Raw genomic sequence first — 8,337 nt, 5'->3', positions numbered from 1 at the left:
AACATAAATATTTTAAAGTCTGCTGAATATTAATCATGAGAGTGACAGATCCACCTCACCAGAGAGAGCATGAGATCAATAAGGTCCTGTTGTGAGTCAGGACCAACCAAGCAACACCCAATGGGGCCACCACCAAGGCATTCCCTGCCAATCAAAAGATCTGAGGTGTTTGATATATTAGTTTAGGTGAAGGTAAAGGTGAAGGGACCCCTGACCATTAGGTCCAGTCGTGACCGACTCTGGGGTTGCGGTGTTCATCTTGCTTTACTGGCCGAGGGAGCCGGCGTACAGCTTCTGAGTCATGTGGCCAGCATGACTAAGCCGCTTCTGGCGAACCAGAGCAGCGCACGGAAATGCTGTTTACCTTCCCGCCGGAGTGGTACCTATTTATCTACTTGCACTTTGATGTGCTTTCGAACTGCTAGGTTGGCAGGAGCAGGGACCAAGCAACGGGAACTCACCCCGTCACGGGGATTCGAACCGCCGACTCTGTGGGCTCTGTGGTTTAACCCACAGCGCCACCCATGTCCCATTAGTTTAGGTACTTGTGTCCAAAACCATTATATAACTGTATACTAGTCCTATCACCTTAAATATGGCCCAGTAGCTCACTAGCAGCCAATGCAGCACTTTCAGGACCAGTGATGCACAGTCCTGCTCTATTCACCAACCTAGCAGCATTAATTCACCACAAGCTTCAGCTTCCAGACCATCTTCAAGGGCAGCCTCACACAGAGTACACTGCAATAGTCCAGAAAGGCTGCACAAGGGGACTATAAGATGTCAAACATTTTCCATGAAAGAGCTTATAAACACAGTTCAAGAACTAGGTCTTACAGTATTCTTAGATGCAGTGGGGCAAGAGGATGTCCTATATTTTTGCATTCATATTATTATTTTCTATTCTGCACTTTATATTATATGTTCAACAGGCCTGTCTTTTTTATGGACATTGTCATGCTTTGTATACGGAATCCAGAGAACTGTAGTTTACTCATTACGGAGATAACAACTACCAGCACTCTTAATATGCTACAGTTCCCAGGATTCTCTGGAGGGACATTTGCTTTAAACAGCCTGAGGAAGCCACCCCTGGACCAATCGTAAGTAAGACGGCAGGCAGGTGAGGGCTGGCTGACAGCCCTCTGAGGTCAGTGGAGCAGTTCCCTGTTTGCCCTAATAGACCAGTCTCCACTGCTTGCAGCCATATCTTGAGTGACTCACAAACTATTATGATTCTACCACTAGATGACTGGAATAACATGCAGACCTGAATAATGTCCCTAGAATGCTATGTGCAGTTTTGCCACCACAGCAACCTGAAATAAATGTGATTTATGGGATTATTCCATTTGTAGAATTGCTTCATGTGCTTAGGCAAAACAAATCTGCATTTTGGGGCTAGCCCTTCTGAGGTAGAACACAATTGCCCATCCAGCCAAAATTAAGCACTTTAATTCCCATGATTTCAGTAGGAAGCTAAATCATGTGCTTACACCATTCCCATTGTTATCAACAGGTTTAAATATGCTTAATCTGCCTGAATCGTGCCCCATGTGTTTTTGGCAGGAGTAAAGAAATTATAAATAAATAAAACTCATTTATTTTCATAATGAAAGTACTGAGATAATTAAATAATTCCAGGAGTAATGAAACCTGCTTGATCTGCACTAATCGTGTTGGGCACAACATGCTCTAATCTACACCACAAGCAAAGATTGTAGATACTGTTACATGTTAATACCTAAATTAATCCTCCTTATTGAAGGATAAGATTCCTAGGGAATTTGCTTAATTCATTACTTTAAATTATTCTGGCTTCTCTAGGGGATAGCAATAAATGTGGTTGGTAGACTCCCATCCTTTCATTCCAGTGGGAAGCCATTAAACATTAAATAGTATGATGTTACCCCCAATTGAAATTATTTTAGTTTTGGAAATAAAATTACAAAAACAAACTCATCATTAAAAGGTTGGGCAAAAAGAATAGTCACTGCTGCAGGAGAAAGTGTATCTTCAAATGGACAGATAAAAGCCAGTTTTGAGAATAGATCAGGACAAACATTTTCTTCTTATCTTGTAACTGAAGCAATGAGATTTCATGATCTTGGTGGTGCTTTCCTTTCAAGAAGTGCATATAGATCAGTGAGATTAAACAGTTTGAACTATGTACATTGGAATATATGTACTTGGGACTCAATCAGGTCCCCATGTGAACAGACAGCAGTGCTAAGGAGACAGCGATAGTATGTCTGATGCAGAGAAGGCAAAAAAAACAACAACCAAAAAACCCACACCAAAGCCCTGTAGGGAAAGGACTTGTCCTGCATGAAATGAATTAGAAGTTTCTGCATCTGGAAATACATGGCAATGAATCATAAAAGTAGGGACATCTCAAACACATCATCTAAATGCCCAAGGAACCACGCATCCCTCCTGTTGCATCTTTCCCATCCACACTTATAAAGAAATTGAGCTGCTGTTTCATTTTTTCTATCCTTAATGCAGTGGCAGCTGTTGTTGTGTGGAACCATCAGCTGGAAGGGGCAGGCAGGGGACACAGCAGTACAAGGGCAGTGTGGGTGCATCAGTGAGAGCACTGGCTCTGCCAGTGGGTCCACACAGCCCTGACCTTGCTGCTATCCTGCCTCACCCTGTCCAGGCAAACTGCAACACCACCAGTGTCAGAAGGGTGGTTGCACCACCACACCTTAATAGATTTTTCTATGGTAAAAGAATACAATGGTACCTCAGGTTACAAACGCTTTGGGTTACAAACTCCACTAACCCAGAAGTAGTACCTCAGATTCCGAACTTTCCCCCAGGATGAGAACAGAAATCGTGCGCTGCCGGCACAGTGGCAATGGGAGGCCCCATTAGCAAAAGCGCGCCTCAGGTTAAGAACGGTTTTGGGTTAAGAATGGACCTCTGGAACGAATTAAGTTCATAACCAGAGGTACCACTATAGACAGCTGCAACGCTGGGAAAATGGGAAGCTTCCTTATACTGAGTCAGATCATTGGTCCATCTAGTTCAGTATTGTCAACACAGACTGGCAGGGCCTCTCCAGGGTTTCGTCCAGGAGTCCTTCCCAAACCTACATGGAGATGCCAGGAATTGAATATGGAACCTTCTGCATGCCAACGAGGTGTTCTATACCACCTATTTATTTATTTATACGGACTATGGCCCAAACAGGAAGGGAGAAGGAGTAGCTTTATACTGAAAGTATGTGTAGAGAACCATGACCTGGAGCATGGAAGGCAGATTGAGAGTATAAGGGTAAAAATTGTAGGTGAGGGAAACAACAGTGACCTTACTGCTATAGATCTCCAAGCCAGACTGAAGACTTGGATGATACCTTCCAAGAATAGATTGCCAAACATTCAAAAAAGAGAGATACAGTGGTCATGGGAGACTTCAGCTACCCCAATAGCTGTTGGAATTCGCACTCTACGAAGAATGCAATGTCCAACAAATTCCTCAGTTGCCTCACTGACAATTTCATCTCCCAAAAGGTGGAAGAAGCAACAAGAGGGTTATCTGCCTTGCACTTAGTCCTCACCAACAGGGAGGAACTGATCGAAAAGTGGAATCATAGAATCACAGAATTATAGAGATGGAAGAGGCCAGGAAGGTCATCTAGTTCAACCCAATGCAATGCAGGGATCTTTTGCTCCTGCTCTACTGACTTATCTCAAGAAGTGCTGGGATTCTTGGGAGGAAGTGATGATGTCCTCTTGGTTTCATTATACAGTGGCAAGGGAAAGCTGAGTGTAGTCGGACATGCAATCTGAACTTTAAGAAGGCTGATTTCAAAAAGCTTGAGGAACTACTGGGTAAGATCCCATAGTCAAACAAATTCAAAGAGAAGGGAGTCCAATATGGATTGGAGTTTCTCAAAGGTGAAATATTGAAGGCACAAAGGCAGACAATTGAAAGAAAAAGTGGGAGGCATCTAAAGAAACCAGTGTGACTGCATAAGGAGCTTACAGATGAACTAAGATTTAAGGACATGTATAAGAAACGGAAAAGGGAAATCATGAAGGAAGAGTATACATTAGTAGCCAACAGTTGCAGAAGGAAGGTCAGACAGGCCAAAGCTCAGAATGAGCTCAGGCTTGCAAGAGAGGTTAAAAATAATTTTTAAATGTTTCTTTGGCTATGTTCAAAGCAAAAGGAAGAACAAGCAAGTAGTAGATGCTCTGCATGGAGAAGATGGAGCAATGCTACTGGATGACAGTGAGAAGGTGGAACTACTCAACACCTACTTTGTCTCTGTTTCCATCCAAAAGGAAAGCAGTCCCCAGCCTGGTGATAACAGAATAAACAATACAAGGGAACTATAGCCAAAGATAGGAAGAGAGGTGGCAAGGGAACACCCAGCTACTTTAAATGAATTCAAATCTCCAGGGCCGGATGAGCTACACCCAAGGATGCTAAAGGAATTTGTGGATGTAATTTTAGAGCCTCTGTCTATAATCTTTGAGATTTCTTTGAGAACAGGTGAGGTCCCTGCAGACTGGAGGCAGGCATATGCTGTCCCCATCACCAAGAGAGTGAAATTTGTCACACTGTACAGTAGTACCTTGGAAGTCGAACGGAATCTATTCCGGAAGTCCATTCGACTTCCAAAATGTTCAGAAACCAAGGCACGGCTTCTGATTGGCTGCAGGAAGCTCCTGCAGCCAATTGGAAGCCGCAGAAGCCGCATCGGGCGTTCGGGTTTGCAAACCAGAACACTCACTTCTGGGATTGTGGTGTTCAGGAGCCAAAACTTTCAACTTGCAAGGCGTTCGGGATCCAAGGTACAACTTGTATAGCAGTGCTCTCAAAAGAAGTAAAACTACTTCTACACTTATGGACTGAGAATGAGGTGACTGCCTGAAGCAGCAGATGGTGGGAGGAAACGACGACAGCCCCCTGGCTGTTCCTCCAGGCATTCCAGAACTGTGTATGCCACACAGCCTATCCTAGGCCTGCCTCAGGTGCAGTGACGATGTTATGCCATTTAGTGCTGAAGCAAAATTAAGCTGCTACTCTAATTGGCTTCTGTGCGTGGAATGGGAAGAGGCACCATCTTGTACTGCGTCACAGGCATTAAAATGTCTTGAGCCAGCCCTGCAAGGTAGAACCTTTCAATAGGCAAGAATGCTATGAACTATTGCTTAGAGGGCCAAAAGACTGAAGACCTTTCTAATATATGTAGAGGAAATGGAAGCAAATTAAAGCATATGGAAGACTACATAGGGAAATAGTAAACATTCTATAGTCTTGTTAAAGTATAATGCATCTTTGCTGTTTATTTTATGAAAATAATAGAAACTATATACTATTTTTTTAAAAAAAGAAAGAAATTAAATTCAGACAGACAAGTCCTTTTGCCTGTTAATAAGGTATAGATCATGTTATTCAATGATTAATTACAATATAGCATCACTAATAGATCCCTATAATTATATGCTATGCACATAAAACATGGTTGTGTTGTGTTGTGGGAACATTAAGGTATTTTAACTTCATGTATGAATAGTATTCATTTCTATTCACATATGAGATCAGAATTCTCTGCAGTTCTTGTTTCATGATTGATCTTTGCAGCATGCATAGATTTCAAGCTGCTGAAATTTATTATTGGCTCTAATTAGAACCAGCCTTTTATAATTGCTCAGTGGGGCTGTTTGCTTCTGCATATAAAAAACACCACCATTCTCCACAAACAAGCTTAGAGCAACCTCAGTGATTGGAGATGTTTCTGTTAGAAACACTGATTTTCAGAGTACTTTTAAGAAATCATATTCTAAATTATATTCCGTGGATTTTCCTCCCAATTTGATTGTGATCTAACCAACAGAGGAGAGGCAACCATGAACATTTCCCACAATCAGCACATTATTCTGGTCCGGAAATCCCTCTGCTTATTCTGTCCTAGCCATGTTGTATCATAGTCCTCAACCACCCTCAGGGTAATTTCAAGATTTTCCCCAGAGATAACAGTTTGAGATTCATTGTTACTACTTCCTGGCCATATGACTCTTATAGGAATCAGATTCGCCATAGTCGGAGAATTGTATTTCATTTCCAGCATAATCTAATTAAACCAGCAAGTGTGTTGACCAATAAAAATAGTGAAAACATATGGCTCTTAGCTTAGAATGACATTACATTGAACTTATTTGGTTCAACACATCTGTGGGAGACTCTTATCTCACTGTAAAAGAAAGATGTTTATACAGCAGTCATCTTAAATGCATTAACGTTCCCCCTTTTTTGTTTAATATAGTTGCCAGTTTGTTACAGCCACTCTTATATACAGGCTGCTCTATTCTTGTATTCTCACTTCAGTGGAAATATTCCAGAATACTGCCAGCCTCATAGTCTGATCCCATGCTCTGTTGTGGTGTCAGCTGAGCAGAGCAACAGACACACAAAATGTAGTGCTGGTACAAAGTCATGAAAAAATAGAGTTGTCACTTCATTCATTTTCCTCTTGAATGTGAGTGGATAATCTTGTTTTTAAGTGATTATTACTTTTAGTATTTTGATATTGGCTTAATGGATATCTTGGGTTGTATCCAATGTTAGTCATCCTCAGAGTTAACCATTAAAATTCACAGACATAATTAATGTAAAATCTTTAATTTCAATGGGGCTACTCATTAAACACTTGTTTTGATTCATTCATTCATTCTTAAAGCAACAATCAATTTATTATGGTCACAAGCCAGAAATACGGACATATGTATTTGTTATGAATTATGTCTCAGGTTTTTTTAAAATCTGCTTTAAAATCTCAGGTTTTCTCTAATTTGCTTTGGGACTTTCTGCAACTGTGGGAAGCAATGGATAAATTTAACTAATTTAACTAATTTAATAGTGCAATCCTAGTCCCACCAACCTGGAAATAAACTTCAATTAATTCAATAAGACTTTCCTCTGAGTAGACATATTTAGGCCTGCACTATACCTTTTCCTACAACTCCCCTTTAGTGATGGTTTACTGTTGTCTTCTACCTTTTTGATTTACAAAAGTGAGGAACTAGCAAAACTGACACAACAGGCAGTGGAGGGAAGAAGGGAAGACATGGGAGGGGGAAGAAAGGGATGGAAGGATCCATATATCAGGTTCCACATATCAAGTTGTAAAATGTGACATCAACTGACTTGCCAGTGCATCAAATACCAACATCCCTGTAGGCAATGCGTGTTCTATGCCTGTTGTGGATGGAATAATGCATTATAATTCATTTGGTCCTGGGGCTATTCTGCAATATTCAGAAATGTGTATTTGATGGGGCTATACTCCATCAAGAACATATTCCAAGATTATCTGCCCTCCTCAAAATGCTGCCTGAGCCAGAACAAAAGCCACCCATCTACCCCAAAGGGAATGTACATAATACCCAAAACAGGTCAAGTTATTTTGGTACTGAAGGCAGAAAAGTTCAGAAGCAGCTCCCCCTGGAAGTAAAGGAAAAAACCCCACACACAATAGTAAAATTAGATAGATAACATTTTTATTTTTTTTTGCAATTTCATTATACCCCAAATCAGCTGCTTGCCTCACTCATGCTTAATTGTAAGGCTAGCTCTGGCAGCTTGGTAGGGATGGGGGAGAAAACTAAGATTAGCAAAACCTTGGAAGTCGAACAGAATCCGTTCCAGAAGTCCGTTCAACTTCCAAAACATTTGGAAACCAAAGCGTGGCTTCTGATGGGCTGCACGAAGCTCTTACCCACGCTCCCAATGCAACCATGCAGTATTTTAAAAATCATGCCAATGGCAAAGTAGTGGAAGGAATGCAACTCCCCACAAACCCCACAGATGGCATTTTAAAGGGGCCAAGTGGCAGTGCCACTCTTTAATGCGAGCCAATCTCAGCTCCCAGTCACAGTACTCTCCTGCCACTTAAATTTCCTCCAAATGCAATTCCTCAACCAGGGTTGCTCAACGCATAAACATAAATCTAGTTTCCAGTATAAACCTCTTTTTGAATCTCATTCATTGGAAATTATTTTCCCCTGAATTTAAAATGCTAACCTTTCCCCTGACACACATACTTCTCATACCTTCCAAGTGCCCCATTTTAAGTGAAGGCAGCACAGGCTCTGCCTTTGTACCGGGTTGCCCCGATCTCACATGGCCTGAGGATGGTGACTGTAGAAGCAGCTCCTGGGGCGATAGCAGCATTCCCTTCCCCACCAACATGGCACCCTTCCGGGACTACAGCTCCCATCAACCCTCAAAAGAGGGAAGCTAAGGTAAGGTGGGTGGTGGGCAGAGGCAGTGGCAAGCGAGCAGCGGTGGATGGACAAGTGAGTGAGTGGGCACTCAACT

At 41.9% G+C, this 8,337-nt stretch overlaps 1 protein-coding gene across 13 annotated transcripts in view; it reads right to left on the bottom strand.

The window, feature by feature from the left end:
• Positions 1-8,337, bottom strand: part of LOC308569411 (uncharacterized protein) — a 286,883-nt gene that overhangs the window by 219,709 nt on the left and 58,837 nt on the right. The gene's annotated exons all lie outside the window — the stretch shown is intronic.

This window comes from Podarcis bocagei, assembly GCF_964188305.1.
Source record: "Podarcis bocagei genome assembly, chromosome: 12".
Classification (NCBI taxonomy): Eukaryota; Metazoa; Chordata; class Lepidosauria; order Squamata; family Lacertidae; genus Podarcis; species Podarcis bocagei.
Note: the sequence above shows the minus strand (reverse complement) of the source record. Positions and strands in the feature narration are given on the sequence as shown.